Raw genomic sequence first — 19769 nt, 5'->3', positions numbered from 1 at the left:
TTACTCTACTCCTTAGTCACAGAGAGAACAACTGGTATTTAGCCAGATCTCCCCATATCCTCTCTGACACTAATCCAGAATTTGTAAATGTGTATGGAAAGAACAGAAGTGAAGGGTAATGGAAAAGGAATCAACTGGTTTCTAGCTTGGCCATTTGATTCATGGTTAAATCACTATTCCTTCTACTTGAAAATTATTTTGTACTTATTTTGAATTGTCATAATTTGTTTTCAAGTGTTTGTTTTCCTTTTCATTTTTTTCTCTTTTTTTTTTCTTTTTTTTTAAGATATAATTTTAGGGACGCCTGGGTGGCTCAGTTGGTTAAGCTGCTGCCTTTGGCTTGGCTCATGATCCCAGGGTCCTAGGATTGAGTCCCACATCAGGCTCCTTGCTCATTGGGGAGCCTGCTTCTCTCTCTGCCTCTGCCTGCTGCTCTGCCTGCTTGTGTTCTCCCTCTCTCTCTCTGACAAATAAACAAGTAAATAAAATCTTTAAAAAAAGACATAATTTTAAATTAGAATTTAGTAATGGTGGTGAGGGGGGCAAGATGGCAGAGAAGTAGGAGGCACTGTTTCAACTGGTCCCCTAAAGTGAGCTGATTATCTACCAGAATGCTCTGAACACTCATGAAATCAGCCTGAAATATAAGATTATACACTTCTGGATCTCTTCATGGGCAGAAGACTCCAGTGGACAGGTAAAGCAGAGTGGGAATGATGGAACTGACATCGGAAGATAAACAGAATGGGGAGAGAGCCACCAGAAGTGACCCACTGGAAAGTAATACCCCAATATGAGAGTGCCCTGTGATTGGGGACTAGCATTAATTTGGAGTCTGGTTAAAAGCACTCAAAAAGAGCAAATTATCTTACGGGGAAACTGGTGGAATCAGGCAGTCATGGGCATGGGCTCAAGCCCACAACTCAGGCCAGCCTCTGCTGGCGACTACCCATGCCAGAGAGAGTGTGGCGAAGCCTCCAGACAGTGGTCCCTGAGATGCAGGCAGTCATGAGAGCATCTGGGTGGTGATAGCTGGGAGCTCTCTAGAATCACAGCCTTTTGCACTTTGTAGGCGTGTTGTACGACTGGTACCTGAGCTGCGCTCCACACCCTCCACTCACCCTCCCCTGAGATAGGTCCATGCAGGTGCTAGCTAGTGCTATATAGGACCAGCGAGAATCTGAACACTTCCAGCCTGGGCAGGCATGAAATCTCAGTATGCTATCTCTGGTTGGGATCTCTCTGGTTGTCTGGACCTGCCCAGAGAGCCGAGGCAAAGGCAGCCACTGGAAGCGGGCTCTCTGGACCAATATTGCTCATGGTTTTAGTAGCACCAGGGTACAGAGACAGGTGGGAGCTCATGCTACCCCTCAAACTATGGCTAGGGACGTGCTTTGCCAGTGGGGAGTGCCAGAGGGGGAGTCTGTATGCTCTGGACCACCCAGAGAGGGCCAAACTGAGGCTTCTCTGAGACGGAGGTCTGGGTGCAGTTTGCTTTCCTCGAAACCTCCAAAGAACCACCAAAAGCTGCCAAGGGAGAAAAAAAAAAGAAAAGAAAAGAAAAGAAATACCTCCAGAGAACAAAAGCCTGAAAAACCTATTTCCTCAGAGCCGAGCCTATTGATAGGAAGAAGGAGGACTCAACCCAAGCAAGATTTCTTGAAAAACAATGCATCAGGCCCCTCCCCAAGAGAGCCAACCTAAAAAATGAGAGGACAACCACCACAGTGTTTTCATAAAACTGTAAAACCCCAATATCAGGGGAAAAGAAGATATTAAGCTGCTGATATTGCTCTAAAACCTGTATATTTCATAGATAAAACTTTTATTTTTAATTCGTTCCCACTATTCTTATTCTTTTTAATTTTAAAAAAAATTTTTGTAGCCTATTTACCATCACAATAAGAGGTTCAGTACAACAAACTCCATAATAACTTTTTATTTTTATTTTATTTTATTTTTTTTTTTAAGATTTTTTATTTATTTGACAGACAGAGATCCCAAGTAGGCAGAGAGGCAGACAGAGAGAGAGGAGGAAGCAGGATCCCCGCTGAGCAGAGAGCCCAATATGGGGCTCGATCCCAGGACCCTGGGATCATGACCTGAGCCGAAAGCAGAGGCTTTAACCCACTGAGCCACCCAGGCGCCCCATAATAACTTTTTAACTTGAGCTTTTTTGATATATATATCTGTGTTTTCCTTTTCCTTTTATATATTTTTTAATATTCATATAGAGATAAGCTTCAAGGTAACCCTCTTTCCCCAATTAATACTACCGCTATATATAAACCAGTTTTAATCCCCTTTTATCTCGGGAAAGTCGAATCCTTTAACAAAGATATCAAGATAACCCAGGATGAATCAAAATAAGCTTCCTCACCCACACTGAGGATTTATAACCACCACCCATCTTTTTCTTCTGTCAGTGTTTCTGTGTATTTGTTTTTGTTCTGGTAGTATATAAATCTTATATTTGGAATTCATTTTGGCTGGGTTCCTTTTTTTCTTGTCATTTGTTTTTATCGGTATTTTTGTTTGTCCATTTTTGTTTGTATAGTTTATAAATCGTACCATTGGGGCCCATTCAGGCTGGGTCTTTTTTTTCCCCGTCTCCCTCTTTCTCTCTTTTTTTTCCTTTTTGGTGGGGACTTCTGATTGCTCAGAAGCATTCTAGGGTGCACCTTGCCTGGATCATGGCTGATATATTTAGCTACACATCCCCTCAGCCATCTTTCACCAAAATTACTAGGAGGAGGAATGCCCAGCAGAAAAAAAATTCAGAGACTGTGCCCTCTCCATCAGAGTTATTGGATATGGACATATACTCTATGCTATCCAATGACAAAATGGAATCAAGTAGGGCATAAGTGAAAGCCACCAGGGAAGATGTTAAAAAAGCTATTGATGAGTTCCAATCTAATCTAAATTCTCAAAAAACTAGGGTAAGTGAGGCAGAAGATAGAATTAGTGATCTAGAGGACAAACTGATAGGGAAAAAAGATAAAAAGGAGGCCTGGAATAAACAGCTTAGAAGCCATGAACACAGAATTAGGGAAATAAATGACCCCATGAAACATTCCAACATCAGAATTATTGGAATCCCTGGGGGGGGGGGAGAAAGAAAGAAGACTAATGGATATAGTTGAACAAATTCTCCATGAAAATTTGCCCAATCTGGGTAATGGAACCAGCATTCATATCCTAGAGGCAGAATGGTCTCCCCTGAAGATCACAGAGTCTAGAAAGACTTTGAGACACCTGGTTGTGAAAATAATGAATCATAATTTTAGACAGGAGTTCTTGAGAGAAGCTAGGGGATGAGATTCCTTATATACAGAGGGAGGCTCATCAGATTAACATCAGACCTGTCCACAGAAACCTGACAAGCCAGAAGGGGCTGGCAAGACATATTCAAGGCACTAAATGAGAAGAACATGAAGCCAAGAATACATTATCTAGCAAGGCTGACATTCAAAATGCATGGAGAGATAAAGAGCTTCCAAGACTGGCAAGGTTTAATACAGTATGTGACCACCAAGCTGGCAGTACAAGAAATATTAAGGGGGATTCTATAAAAGAAGAAAGAACTCAAGAGTGTCATTGAACAAAAATTAATGGAGACAATCTATAGAAACAAGGGCTTCACAAGCAACACGGTGTCTTTAAAAATATCTCTCAGTAATTGCTCTCAACATGAAGAGCCTAAGTGCTCCCATAAAATGGCACATGGTAGCAGATTGGATAAAACGACAGGACCCATCCACATGTTGTCTACAAGAGACCCATTTTAAACCTAAGGATACATCCAGACTGAAAGTGAAGGGATGGAGAAGCATCTTTCATACCAGTGGGCCTCAAAAGAAGGCTGGGGTAGAGAATCTCATATCAGATAAACTAGATTTTAAACTAAACACTGCAGTCAGAGATAAAGAAGGACACTACATCATACTTAAAGGGTCTATCCACCAAGAAGATCTAACAATTGTAAATATTTATGCTCCCATATTCAATACATAAGACAACAGTTAATCAAGAGAAGGAGACATATTGATATGAATACATTAACAGTAGGGAGTCACAACATGCCACTCTCAGTAATAAATCATCCAAGTAGAAAATCAATAAAGAAATGAGCATTGAATGACACATTGGACAAGATGGACCTCATAGATACTCATAGAACATTCCACCTTAAAACAACAGAATACTCATTCTTCTCAAGGGCATATGGAACCTTCTCCAGAATAGACCACATATTGGGTCACAAATCAGGGCTCAACTGATAACAAAATACTGAGATCATTCCCTGCATATTCTCAGACCACAATGCTTTACAACCAGAACTCAACCACAAGAAAAAGTTTGGAGGGAATTCAAACACTTGAAAGCTAAAGACCACCTTGCTTAAGAATGTTTGGATCAACCAGGAAATCAAAAAATAACTTAAATAATTCATGGGAACAATGAGAATGAAGACACTTCAGTCCAAAATCTATGGGATACGGCAAAGGCAGTCCTAAAGGGGAAATACATAGCCATCCAAGCCTCCCTCAAAAAAATTAAAAAATACAGAATACACAAACTGTCTTTACACTTTAAAGAGCTGGAGAAGCAACAACAAATTAAGCCAACCCACAAACAAGAGGGAAATAATCAAGATTAGAGCAGAAATCAATGAGATAGAAACTAGAGCTACAGTAGAATACATCAATGAAACCAGAAGCTGGGGTTTTGAAAGAATCAAGAAGATCGATAAACCCTTGGCCAAACAAATTGAAAAGAAAAGAGAGAGGACCCAAATAAATAAAAATTATGAATGAAAAGGGAGAGGCCACAACTAACACCAAGGGAATAGAAAAAAATCATCAGAAATTATTATCAATAGGTATATACCAATAAGTTAAGCAACCTAGACGAAATGGATGCATTCTTAGAAACCTATAAACTTCCAAAACTGAATCAGGAAGAAACTGACAACCTGAAGAGACCAATATCTAGTAACAAAATTGAAGCAGTGATCAAAAACCTCCCAAAAAACAAGAGCCCAGGACCTGACAGATTCCCTGGGGAATTCTACCAAACTTTCAAAGGAGAAATAATACCCATCCTCCTGAAGCAGTCTCAAAAAATAGAAACAGAAGGAAAACTCTCAGACTCTTTTTATAAAGCCAACATTACCCTGATCCCCAAACCAGGCAAGGACCCCACCAAAAAGGAGAATTCAGACCAATATCCCTTGTATCTGTCCCTCAGAATAATGTATTACTTAAAATATAAGTCATGGGAAATTTTACTAGTTATCAAGGACGTTTAAATATAGCCTTGAGAAAAACATACTGGCAACAGGCCTCTGGGGGAGAGGACGATATACAGCCTTGAAGTCGAGAAGCTGGCTATGCCTGGCTAGTTCAAAGCAGAACACTGCCTGCTTCATGGAAGCTGAGCAGCTGATAATGTCCAGCCCACTCAGGGTGAAACGCTGCCTGCTTCATTTTTCCATTATCTCCCCCTTTCCCCTTTGAGAGCACCTATGGCTAATTAGATAAGTCCTTTGAATGTGTTTGCTCAACTATAAACTTTATACTGCTTGACCAGACATATTTTGCCTTCCTACTTTTTTATCTACAGGGCATATGATTAATGTTTGGCCTTCTTTGGCTCTTCTGTTGATTACTGTCTATATCTAATAAAAGCGGGACTGAAGAGTTTTTCAGGGCAACAGTCTTTTCTACTATTGTCCCCTGCTCCATTTCTCTTGTAGCTGACTTGTTTATGCCTCATTTATCTCCCATGCATGGTCAGGAAGTGGCAATCCCTGATGACCATGAATGCTAAGATTCTCAACAAGATCTTAGCTAAAAGGATCCAATAGTACATTAAAAAGATTATCCACCATGACCAGGTGGGATTTATCCATGGGATGCAGGGGTGGTTCAGCATTCACAAATCAGTCAGTGTGATAGAAAAAGTAAATAAGAGAAGGAAGAATAACCACATGGTCCTCTCAACTGATGCAGAAAAAGCATTTGACAAGATACAGCATCCATTCCTGATTAAAATGCTTCAAAGTGTAGGGATAGAGGGAAGATTCCTCAACTTCACAAAATCTATCTACGAAAAACCCAGAGCAAATATCATTTTCAAAGGGGAAAAGCTGACAGCCTTCCCTTTGAGATCAAGAACATGACGAGGATGCCCACTCTCACCACTCTTGTTCAACATAATATTAGAAGTCTTAGCAACAGAAATCTGACAACAAAAGGAAATAAAATGTATTCAAATTGGCAAGAAACAAGTTGCACTCTCTTCACAGATGACATGATACTTAATATGGAAAACCCAAAAGACTCCACCCCCAAACTACTAGAACTCATACAGCAATTCAGTAATGTAGCAGGATACAAAATTAATATACAGAAATCAGTGGCTTTCTTATACAATAACAATGAAAATATAGAAAGTGAAATTAGAGAATTGATTCATTTTACTACAGCACCAAGAACCATAAGATACCAGGGAATAAACCTAACCAAAGAGGTAAAGGATCTGTACTCGAGGAACTACAGAACACTCATGAAAGAAATCAAAGAAGACAAAAAAAGATGGAAGACTATTCCATGCCCATGGATCAGAAAAATAAACATTGTTAAAATGTCTATACTGCCTAGAGCAATCCATACTTTCAGTGTCATTCTGATCATAATTCCACCAGCATTTTTCAAAGCGCTAGAACAAAGAATCCAAAAATTTGGAAGCAGAAGAGACCCCAAATTGCTAAGGAAATGTTGAAAATGAAAAACAAAGCTAGGGCATCACTTTGTCTGATTTGAAGCTTTATTACAAAGCTGTGATCACCAAGACAGCATGGTACTGGCATAAAAACAGACACATAGACCAGTGGAACAGAGTAGAGAGACCAGATATGGGCCCTCAACTATATGGCCAAATAATCTTCGATAAAGCAGGAAAAAATATCTATTAGAAAAAAGACTGTCTCTTCAATAAATGGTGCTGGAAAAATTGGACAGCTGTGTGTAGAAGAATGAAACTCAACCATTTTCTTATACCATACACAAAGATAAACTTGAAATGGATGAAAGACCTCAATGCAAGGCAGGAATCTATCAGAATCTGAGATGAGAAAGAACATAGGCAATAACCTCTTCGAGTTGCCACAGCAACTTCTTTCAAGATATGTCTCCAAAGCTAAAGGAAACAAAAGTGAAAATGAACTTTTGGGACTTCATCAAGATCAAAAGTTTCTGCGCAGTAAGGGAAACAGTCAACAAAACAAAGAGGCAACCCATGGAATGGGAAGATATTTGCAAATGACAATACAGACAAAGGCTGATATCCAAGATCTATAAAGAACTCCTCAAACTCAACAGACACAAAACAGATAATCCCGTTAAAAAAATGGCCAGAAGATATGAACAGACACTTCTCCAAAGAAGTCATACAAATGGCTAACAGAACCATGAAAAAATGTTCATCATCATTAGCCATCAGGGAGATTCAAATCAAAACCACATTGAGATGCCACCTGACACCAGTTAGAATGGCCAAACGTAACAAGACAGTAAACAACATGTGTTGGAGAGGATGTGGAGAAAGGGGAACCCTCTAACACTGTTGGTGGGAATGCAAGTTGGTGCAGCCACTTTGGAAAGCAGTGTGGAGATTCTTAAGAAATTAAAAAAATAGAGCTACCCTATGACCCTGGAATTGCACTACTGGGTATTTACCCCAAAGATACAGATGTAGTGAAAAGAAGGGCCATCTGTACCCCAATATTCATAGGAGCAATGGCCACAGTGTTCAAACTGCGGAAAGAACCAAAATGTCCTTCAACTGACAAATGGATAAAGAAGATGTGGTCCATATATGCTATGGAGTATTAGGCCTCCATTAGAAAGGATGAATACCCAACTTTTGTATCAACATGGATGGGACTGTAAGAGATTATGCTGAATGAAATAAGTCAAGCAGAGAGAGTCAAGTATCATATGGTTTCACTTTACTTGTGGAGCATAAGGAAGAACACAGAAGACATTGGGAAATGGAGAGGAGAAGTGAGCTGGGGGAAATTGGAGGGGGAGACAAACCATGAGAGACTGTGGACTTTGAGAAACAAACTGAGGGTTTTGGAGGGGAGGGTGGTGGAAGTTAGGTGAGCCTGGTGGTGGTACTGAGGAGTGCACGTATTGCATGGAGCACTGGGTGTGGTGGATAAACAATGAATTCTGGTACACTGAAAAAAATAAAGTAAATTTTAAAAAAATTAACTAGTCAAACATCAGTTAGAGAAAACAAATAATTTATAATTTGTGAAACATTACACTGGCATCAGAATATTCCACAGAAATGTCCACAAGTTCACCTTAGTTCAGTAATGGAATTATGCTTACAAAGTTTTGAAAAAAAGTATGACCCTCAAACATGATTCTCTTAGTGTTTCACTGAATCATGAAGGGAAAATGAATAAAGACAATCTCAAACATGAAAAAATTGAGAAATGCAACAATGATGAGCTACCCTGAATAAATGTTACTTTCCATCAGTTAGTGAAGATGTAAATCAAAATTTAGAAAAAAAAAAAAAAAGTAAGAGACCACAATTCAAGGAAAGCTGGACAGAATTAACTCCTTTTTTAATAGAGCAAAGAGAAGAAATATTATGAGAATTGTGGCTGAAGTAATTTAAAAACATTTTTAAAAATGTGACTCAAATGAAACCTATTACTCCAGCACATGTAAGGGTTAAAGAACAGAACAAGCATGTTTAGTGTACCTAGAGAGGTACATGAGGTTGATGAGGAGTTAGAAGTAAGGGTGGTGTGGGGGAAAGCTCTCTGTAAGCCATTCATATCACTTCAGATCTCTTACCTTTTGCTATGCCTGGTCTGGCTTTTGTGCTCTTACACTTAAGGACACCAGAAAGCAGCAAGTGCCAGGGAATTTGTATCCTACCAGGGTTTCTCTGGGTCAGTGACTTATTGGTGGGAGGTTTTGAAAGCCCAGCACTCTGTCTTGTGTCTGGACAAACTTATAGTTTGCATCCAGGCTGAAATTTGGTTTCTACCAGGAGTACTTACTTAATATGTCACTTGCACATGGATCCTTGTCTCTCTCTGATTCTGGGAACCTGATTTAAGTTACTTTGATGTTTATTTTGGCAAGCTGTGTGAAGGAAAGGTAGGATACATTGGATGAGGTGAATTCCAGAAGGCTTTGAATATCAGATAAAACAGATTTATTTTTTCTGCAGATCAAATGGATGGTTGTTTTCTTTAATGGTCAATATTCAATAGTTGAATGGACTTACCTTTAAACAACGTGTTACTTCAATTCATTTTTATTTTTTTGACTAAAGAAATTCTTATTCTCTCCCCAAATGAAGTTATAAACAAGAGCCTAAAAACTTTTAAATAGATTGATTTGGAGATAGACCACATGGGGTGCTATTCTCCCAAGACTACAAGCAGCACAAATACATTATTTGACTAAAATGGAATCTTTACCTAATGCTTATATTTCTGCCATTACTGAACAGAATTTAAGAGTGCTAGTGAATTACTTTTCTTTCTTTGTATGCCTCCCAATCCCTTTAATTCTCTTTTCTTTGTCCTAGTGAAGGTCATAGTACCTCACTGGATTGACATTGTAATCCAGCCCTCTCTCCCAAAAGTATATGACAGCTACTTGACTTTCTGGATTAAAAAAAAGAAAAAGTTGCTAGGCCAGCTATGTTCACAGACCATTGGTCAATAAGCCTGTATCTCAGCTACAGTCCCAAGTTAATGCCTATGGAGATCAGGCAAGTACGTGGCATCCATAGAGCAGTACCAGAATGTCCATCTAAAATGAAACATCTGCTCACCCAAAGATGGCAAAGGCCAAACAATATAAGTCTCTGAGACAGATGTAGCTAGGAAATTGAGAGTTAAAAGTTTTATTTTGTGGGAAGGAGTTAAGTCCATCACTTTATGCTTGAGGAATTAAAATGAGGGTCCTGGGGAAGGAAACAATGCTGCCATCACACTCAAGGCTACAGGTGGCACACGTAAACTTTTGGGCTGAGGTGGAATCTCCAACTCCTACTGCCAGGATTTCTGGCATTACTAAATAGATTTTTTTTAATGTTATAACATTCACTTAACAAAATTAACTATTTTAAAATGGCAATTCAGTGCCATTTATACATTCACAATTTTGTGAAACTATCACCTCAGTCTAGCTTGAAAATATATTATTGCCATGAAATAAAATCTCATACCCAAATCAGAGTTAAAATGGCAAAGGAGTATGGGACCCTAAGTTTCCCATATATATATATATATATATATATATATATATATATGATTTGAAAACCATTCAAATCATTCTGAACACCTGTGAAATCAGTCAGAGGTCTGAGAAAATAAATTATACAAATAGAATTCTGCAATTCTACAAATAGAAAAGTGATCCCTTTTTGAAATGGTGGAGGTGAGGAGACTTGAATATGGGGTGATATATCAGAGGACGTGATGGAAGGGAGGGACACTGCTTAAGCAGGCTACCACAAAGTATTATAAGCAATGGAATATAAAACTAGAACTTTTAGAAATCTGCAACAGTACAGAATGTGCTTGGTCCAAGGTGGTCAGGTGTCAAAGTGGGGCAGAATCCCAGGTGGCACAGTATTGTATCAGGATCCCTAGGGTCACAGGAGGAATGGAGTGCCTAAAGTGCAGCAGAGATCCCAGGCATAGAAGCAAGGAAGCCAGCTGAGAACAGGCAGTATAGGCTCTGACTTTCTGCTCTCTGTTGCCATTAATTGTAAACCACTGCATGGTCATGTGACCCCTCTCCTGACAGGGATACAGGAAAAGGTAGAAGCCTGGCAAGACCTCCCCCTGCCCTCTCCCTGGGAGGAACAGCATGGATTTGCACCACAAGTGTCTGCAAAATTTGGAGTTTTAAAACTCAGTTACATGTCTAAGATAAAAATGCTTGGTCATAGGCTGGGAGAACACAGAGATCAGACAAAAACCAGGGAGACAAGACTGATTGACTGCTACTCAATGAGAGCTCACTGTAAAGTAGAGGATGTGAATTTTCAACTCCAGGGCTAGAGATTGGGGTGCTAACATTTTCATCCCACCCATCTATGCTGAAGTTTTCAGGGAGCAAAAGAGAACCACATAGTGGAATTGAAGCTGCTTACACTGAGCCCAGGTCTCTGGTAAGGGAGGTGCACTTCCACAAGGGCAAGGCACCTGAGAATCATTGCAATAGGTCTTTCACCCAGAAGACCAGCAGGAACATCTGGCTCACACCAACTTTACTGTCATAGACAGCTGAAAGCTTCAGCTCTTGGGAAAAACAGTATATAGCATCTGAGGGTGTTTTTTTTTTTTTTTAATTCTTAAGCCTTTTAGTATTGTTTTTTGTTATTCTTATTTTCAATTCTTTTTAAAAATTTTATGTATATGTTTTACACATATTTTTAAAAATTTTTTGTTTCCTTTCATTTTGTTTTATTTTTATTTTCATTTTTGGGGTTTTTATTTTTATTTATTTATTTTTTCATTATGTTGTTAGTCACCATACAGTAGCACATCCTTAGTTTTTGATGTAATATTCCATGATTCATTGTTTGCGTATAACACCCAGTGCTCCATGCAATACAAGGCCTTCTTAATACCCATTACCAGGCTAACCTATACCCCCAACCCCACCATTCTAAAACTCTCAGTTTGATTCCCAAGGTCCATAGTTTCTCATGGTTTGTCTCCCCCTCTGAATCACCCCATTCATTTTCCCCTTCCTTCTCCTAATGTCCTCCATGCTATTCCTTATGTTCCACAAGGAAGTGAAGCCATATGGTAACTGACTTTCTCTGCTTGGCTTATTTCACTTAACATGATCTCCTCCAGTCCCATCCATGTCGATGCAAAAGCTGGGTATTCACCCTTTCTGAAGGCTGTGTTATATTCCATTGTATATATGTGCCACATCTTTATCCATTCATCTATTTAATGCCATTAAACTCTCTCCACAGTTTGGTTATTGTGAACATTGCTGCTATGAACATTGGGGCACATGCAGCCATTCTTTTCACTACATCTGTATCTTTGGGGTAAATACCCAGGAAGTGCAATTGCTAGGTCATAAGGTACCTCTATTTTTAATTTTTTGGGGGAAACCCCATACTGTTTTCTAGAATGGCTGTACCAACTTGCATTCTCATCAACAGTGTAAGAGGGTGCCCCTTTCTCCATATCTTCTGCAACATTTGTTGTCTCTTGCCTTGTCAATTTTTGCCATTCTAACTGATGTAAGATGGTATCTCAATGTGGTTTTGATTTGAATTTCCCTGATGGCTAATGATGGATAACATTTCCATGGGTCTGTTAGCCATTTGTATGTCTGCTTTGGAGACATGTCTGTTCATGTCTTCTACCCATTTTTTGACATGATTATTTGTTTTTTGGTTGTTGAGTTTGAGAAGTTCTTTATAGACCTTGGATATCAGCCCATTGTAGTGTCATTCATGAGTATCTCCTCACGAATCAACTAACTCCGTAGGTTGCCTCTTTGTTTTGTTGACTGTTTCCTTTGCTGTGCAGAAGCTTTTGATCTTGATGAAGTCCTAAAAGTTTATTTTACTTTTGTTTCCCTTGCCTTTTGAGGTGTGTCTTGAAAGAAGTTGCTGTGGCTGATTTCAAAGATGTTACTGCCTATGTTCTCCTCTAAGCTTTTGACAGATACTGGTCTCACACTGACATCTTTCATCCATATACAAAGATAAACTCATTATATTTTTTAATTATTGTATATACTTGGGTTTTCCTTTCTTTCTTATTTTGGGATTCAGTTTCTTTAAACAAGCAGACCAAACACACACACAGAATATAGTTTTCTGTTTTGTTCTGTTTCTTGTTTGTTATTTTTTTTTTTTAATTTTTTCTTTGTTTTTATTTCTGTTATTATTGTGGTTATTCTTTTTCTCTCCTTCTTCTACTATTTTCTAAACAAAAATGAAGATATGGAGAAATTTACTCCAAAGGAATGCTACACAGTTTATAAGGATAAAATCTGGGCTTGAAAAGAGCACAGAAGTCCCTAGGGCACCCTTTACCATGGAAATAAAAGAACTAAAATCTACTCAGGCAAAAATTAAAAATGTTGTTATCAAGATGCAGTCCCAAATAGAGGCTCTAAAAACAAGTATAAACAAGGCAGAAGAGTCAGTGATATTAAAAAAAAATGATGGATGACATGGAAGCTGATAAGAGGAGAGAAATACAAATACCAGATAACTAAGGGAAACTAATAGGACTCAGTGATTCCTTAAAGCAAAATAGTGTTCGAATATTAGGCGACCCAGAAGATGAAGAGAGGAAGAGATGGATAGAAGGTTTATTTGAACAAATTATAGCTGAGAATCTCCTTAAATTAGAGAAGGAAACAGGCATACAAATCCCAGAGGCATCATGTGTCCTCTTTATTGCCCATCATCAAGCAGTGTAATGAGCACTGGGTGTTATACACAACTAATGAAGCATTGAATGTTATATCAAAACACTAGGGGAGGAAGGGCAAGGTGGCAGAGAAGTAGGAGTCCCTCTTTATATCAGTCCCCTGAATTGAACTAAATATCTACCAGAACACTCTGAACAGCCATGAAGTCAGCCTGAGATGTAAGATTATACACTTCTGGATCTCTGTGGGGGCAGAACATCAGTGGAGAGGTACAATGGAGGGGATGCACTTGGACTTATATCAGAGAATAAACAGAAAGGAGAGGGAGTCAGCAGAAGCAACCCATTGGAAAGTAATACCCCAATGTGTAAGTGACCTGTGCTTAGGGACCAGCATTAACTTGGAATCTGGTTAAAAGCACTCAAGAAGAACAAAGGATCTTAAGTGACAATTGGTGGAATCAGATGACAATAGGCATGGACCTAACCCCCAAGGGTGCAGGGAGGTCACAGTCAGTGCCCACCCATTCCTGAGAGACCCCAGCATGGGCTCCAACCAGAGGTCCCTGGGCCTGAAGCCTTCTACAACCTGCACAGCCACCAGGTCTGAACATCCCCAGTGTGGGAGTGGGCTGAAGACAGTAGTCCGGCAACAGCAGCCATGGGGATCAGGCTCACCCATACCAGTATTCCTCATGGTTCCAGTGGCATGGGGGTGCAAAAACAAGTGGGGACATCAGGCAACCACTGAGATGGTGGCTGGGGGTGCCCACCACCTGTGGGAGTTTGATGTGTTCAGTGGAATTTGCAGAGGGTGAGTCTGTTCTGGACCACCCAGAGGGCAGCAGACTGAGGCTTCTCTTTGAGGCGGAGGTCTGGTTGAGGACAGTTTATTTTGCACTAACCCTCTGGAAAGCTGCAAAATGCACCAAAGAACAAAAACCTTCAGAGAACAAAAGCCTGAAAAACCAGTTTCCACAAAGCACGGCCCCTTGATAGGGGGCAGAAGGACCAGCTCAAGCAAAACTGATGGAAAAACAATGTGGCAGGTCCCTCCCCAGAAGACAAGCCAAAAGAACAAGAGGACAATAACCACAGGGTCCCCATATCAAAACTGTAAAACCCTGACATCAAGAAAAACAATATATTAATCTCCTGGTATTTCCCCCAAACCTATATACATCATAGATACAACTTTTCTTTTCTTTTTTTAAAAAATTCGTTCTCAAGATTCTTGTTCTTTTATTTTTTTAACCTACTTACCTTTACAATTAGATGTTTAATACATCATATTCCATAATAACTTTCTTTTTTTTTTTTTTTAAGATTTTATTTATTTATCAGAGAGAGAGAGAGAGAGGGAGAGAACAAGCACAGGCAGACAGAATGGCAGGCAGAGGCAGAGGGAGAAGCAGGCTCCCCGGCGAGCAAGGAGCCCGATGTGGGACTCGATCCCAGGACGCTGGGATCATGACCTGAGCCGAAGGCAGCTGCTTAACCAACTGAGCCACCCAGGCGTCCCTCCATAATAACTTTCTAACTTGAACTTTTTTCATACATATACTTGTTTCTTTTTCTTCTTCTTTTTAAAAATTATATATAGATATAAGCTTCAAAGTAATCCTTTTTCCATATTCAATACTACCCCTATATATAAACCAGTTTTAATTTCCTTGTATCTCTGGAAAGTTGAGTTCTTTGGCAAAGATAACAAGATACCCAGGAAGAACTGAAATAAACTTCCTTGCCCACACCAAGGGGTTTGTAATCACCTTCCCATCTTGCTTCTCGGTCAGTGTTTCTGTGTATGTGCATTTTTTTTGTTGTTTTTGTTTTTGTACTATATAAATATTGTTCTTGGGGTTCATTTTGACTAGGGTTTTCTTTTCTTTTCTTTTAGTTTGTCAGTCCTTTTGTTTGTTCATTTTTGTCTATATACTTTATAAATCTTACCTTTGGGGCTCATTTTGGCTGGGTATTTCTTTTTTTTTCCTTTTTTCTCTTTTTTAAAAATTCTTTCTTTTTCATGGTGATTTACGATTGCTCTGAAACTTTCCAAAGTGTACCTTGACTGGATCATGGTTGATATATTCAGCTATGCATCCCCTCAAACACCTCACACTAAAAATGACTAGGAGGAGGAACACTTAACAGAATAAAAAGTCAGATATTGTGACCTTTGCCACAGAATTATTGGATATGGACATAAACAATATGTTGGAAAGGGAATTCAGGGTAACAATTATCCATGCAATGGCTAGGTTGGAAAAGATCATTAGTGGCAACATAGAGTCTCTAAGGGCAGAAGTGAGAGCTGATCTGGCAGAAGTTAAAAATACTATCAATGAGATCCAATCTAATCTAAGTACCCTAACAGCTAGGGTAAATGGGGCAGAACATTGAATTAGTGATTTGAAACACAAACCAATAGAAGAGAAGGATCAGGAGGAGGCCTGGAACAAACAGCTTAGAACTCATTAAAACAGAATTAAGGAAATAAATGACCCCATGAAACATTCATATGTCAGAATTATTGGGATCACTGGGGGAGGGGAGAGAGAGAGAGAAGACGAGAAGATAATGTTGATTATTATCCTGGATGAAAATATCCCTATTCTGGAGAATGGAACAAGTGTTTGTGTCCTAGAGACAGAAAGGATCAACGAGTCTAGAAAGACCTCTAGACACTTAACTGTGAAATCAAAAATCATGATTTCACACAGGAGGTATTAAGGGCAGCTAGGGTAAGAGATTCCTTATGTACATAGGATGGCCCATAAGAATAATATAGACCTGTCCACAAAAACCTGGCAAGCCAGAAAGGGCTGGCAAGATATATTCAGGGCACTAAATGAGAAGAACATGCAGCCAAGAATACTTTATCCAACAAGGTTGACATTAAAAATGGATGGAGAGATAAAGAGCTTCCAAGACCAGCAAGGTTTAAAAGAGTATGTGACCACCACGCTGGCACTACAAGAAATCCTAAGGGGGGGGGGGGGCTCTATAAAAGAAGAAAGAACCCAAGAGTGACATAGGACAGAAATTTACAAACTATAGAAACAAGGACTTCACAGGCAACATGATGTCCATAAAAATGTATCTTTCAATAATCACTCTGAGTGTGAATGACCTAAATGCATAAAATAGGACAGGGTTGCAGACTGGCTAAAACAATGGGACCCATCCATATGCTGTCTACAAGAGACATATTTGGAACCTAAAGATATATCCAGACTGAAAGTGAAGGATGGAGAAGCATCTTTCATGCCAAAAGGCCTCAAAAAAAAAGCTGGGGTAGCAATTCTCATATCAGATAAATTAGACTTTAAGCTAAAGACTGTGGTCAGAGATACAGAAGGACAATATATCATTCATTAAGGAACTATTCACCAAGAAGATCTAACAATTGGAAATATTTATACTCCCATATTGGGTTTTTCTAGAGCAGCCAACTACATAACCCAACTGTTAAACAAAATAGTCATATTGATATGAATACATTAATCATAGGGAATTGTAACATGCCACTCTCAGTAATAGACAGATCGTCCAAGCAGAAAATCAACAAAGAAACAAGAGCAGTGAGTGACACACTCAACCACATGGACCTCACAGATATCTACAAAACATTCCACCCTAAAACAACAGAATACTCATTCTACTCAAGCATAGATGGACCTTCTCCAGAATAGAACACACACTGGGTCACAAATCAGGGCTCAACTGATGTCAAAAATTTCAGATTATTCTCTGTGTATTCCCAGACCACAATGCTTTTACAACTGAAACTCAACTAAAAGAAAAAGTTTGGAAGAAATTCAAACACTTGGAAGCTAAAGACTATTCTGCTCAAGAGTGTTTGGACCAACCAGGAAATCGAAGAAGAACTTAAATAATTCATGGAAACCAATGAGAATGAAGACACATCAGTCCAAAATATTTGGGATACAGCAATGGCAGTACTAAGGGGGAAATACATAGCCATCCAAGCGTTGCTAAAAAAAAATTGAAAAAACCCAAATACACCAACTCTCTTTACACTTTAAAGAACTGGAAAATCGGGGCTGCCTGGGTGGCTCAGTGGGTTAAGCCTCTGCCTTCAGCTCAGGTCATGATCTCAGGGTCCTGGGATCGAGTCCCGCATCGGGCTGTCTGCTAGACATGGAGTCTGCTTCCTCCTCTCTCTCTCTGCTTGCCTCTCTGCCTACTTGTGATCTCTTTCTGTCAAATAAATAAAATCTTAAAAAAAAAGAAAAAAAACTGGAAAATCAACAACAAATGAAGCCAACCCTATGCACAAGAAGGGAAATAATCAAGATTAGAGCAGAAACCATTGAGTTAGAAAGTAGAGACACAGTAGAACACATCAAAGAAACTGGAAGCTGGTATTTTGAAATAATCAATAAGATTGATAAACCCCTGGCCAAACTAATTCAAAAAGGAAAGAGAGGGGACCCAAATTAAAAGTTATAAATGAAAAGGGAGAGATCATGACTAACACCAGGGAAATAGAAACAATCATCAGAAATTACTATCAACAGTTATATGTCATTAAGTTAAGAAACCTGGAAGAAATGAATACATTCCTGGAAACCCATAAACTTCCAAAGAGGAAGAAATTGACAACCTGAATAAACCAATATCTAGTAACGAGACTGAAGCAGTGACAAAAATCTCCCAAAAACACAAGAGTCCAGGACCTGACTGATTCCTTGGCAATTAGACCGAACATTTAAAGAAGAAATAATATCTATTCTCCTCAAGCTGTGTCAAAAAAGAGAAACAGAAGAAAAACTTCCAGACACTTTCTATGAAGCCAGAATTACCTTGATCCCCAAATCAGGCAAAGACTCCCTCAAAAAGGAGAATTTCAGAATAATATCCATGATGAATATGAATGTTAAGATTCTCAAAGAGATCCTAGCTAATAGGATCCAACTGTCTATCTACCATGACCAGGTGGGAATTATCCCTGGGATGCAAGTGTTGTTCAATATTCCCAAATCATCAAACTGACAAAACAAATCAATAAGAGAAGAGAGAAGAACCAAATAGTCATCTCAATTGATGCAGAAAAGGCATCTGACAGGATACAGCATCTGTTCCTCATTAAAATGCTTCAAAGTATAGGGATAGAGGGAACATGCCTCAACTTCATAAAATCTATGAGAAACCCACAGTGAATATCCTTCTCAATGGGGAATAGCTGACAGCCTTCCCCTTGAGGTTAGGAACACAACAACAGTGTCCACTCTCGCCACTGTTGTTCAACATAGTACTAGAAGTCCTAGCAACAGCAATCAGACAACAAAGAGAAATAAAAGGTATCAAATTCACAAAGAAGAAGTCAAACTCTCTTTCTTCCCAGATAACATGATACTTTATGTGGAAAAACCAAAAGACTCCATCCCTAAACTACTAGAAATCATACACAATTCAGTAATGTGGCAGGATACAAAATCAATGCACAGAAACCAGTGGCTTTCTTATACACTAGCAATGAAACAGTAGAAAGGGAAATTAGAGAATTGATTCCATTTACTATAGCTCCAAGAGCCATAATATACCTGGGATTAAACCTAACCGAAGAGGTAAAAGGATCTGTACTTGAGGGACTACAGAACACTCATGAAAGAAATTGAAGAAGACACAAAAAGATGGAAGACCATTCCATACTCATGGATCGGAAAAATGAACATTGTTAAAATGTCTATACTGCCTAGAGCAATCTATCCTTTCAATGCCATTCTGATCATAATTCCGCCAGCATTTTTCAAAGTGCCAGAACAAACAATCCTAAAATTTATATGGAACCAGAAAAGACCCCAAGTTGCTAAGGAAATATAGAAAAAGAAAAAAAAAAAACTGGGGGAATCACATTGTCTGATTTTAAGCTTTACTACAAAGCTGTGATAACCAAGACAGCATGGTATTGGCACAAAAACAGACACATAGACCAGTGGAACAAAGTAGAGAGACCAGATATGGACCCTCAATTCTATGGTCAAATAATCTTCGACAAAGCAGGAATAAAATATACAGTGGAAAGAAGACAGTCTTTCAATAAATCATGCTGGGAAAATTGGACAGCTATGTGTAGAAAAATGAAACTTGACCACTCTCTTACACCATATACAAAGATAAACTCGAAATGAATGAAAGACCTCAAGGTGAGGCAGGAATCCATCAGAATCCGAGAGGAACATATAGGCAGTAAGCTCTTCAACATCAGCCACAGCAACTTCTTTCAAGATATGTCTCCAAAAGCAAATGAAACAAAAGTGAAAATGAACTTTTG

General features: G+C 39.1%; 1 protein-coding gene across 1 annotated transcript in view; it reads right to left on the bottom strand.

Moving 5' to 3' along the window:
* Window positions 1-19769, bottom strand: part of LOC131820345 (arylamine N-acetyltransferase 1) — a 65581-nt gene that overhangs the window by 11627 nt on the left and 34185 nt on the right. The gene's annotated exons all lie outside the window — the stretch shown is intronic.

The sequence above is a fragment of the Mustela lutreola genome, chromosome 18 (genome assembly GCF_030435805.1).
Source record: "Mustela lutreola isolate mMusLut2 chromosome 18, mMusLut2.pri, whole genome shotgun sequence".
NCBI lineage: Eukaryota > Metazoa > Chordata > Mammalia > Carnivora > Mustelidae > Mustela > Mustela lutreola.
The sequence above is the reverse complement of the archived record's forward strand: the minus strand, read 5'-3'. Positions and strand labels throughout refer to the sequence as shown.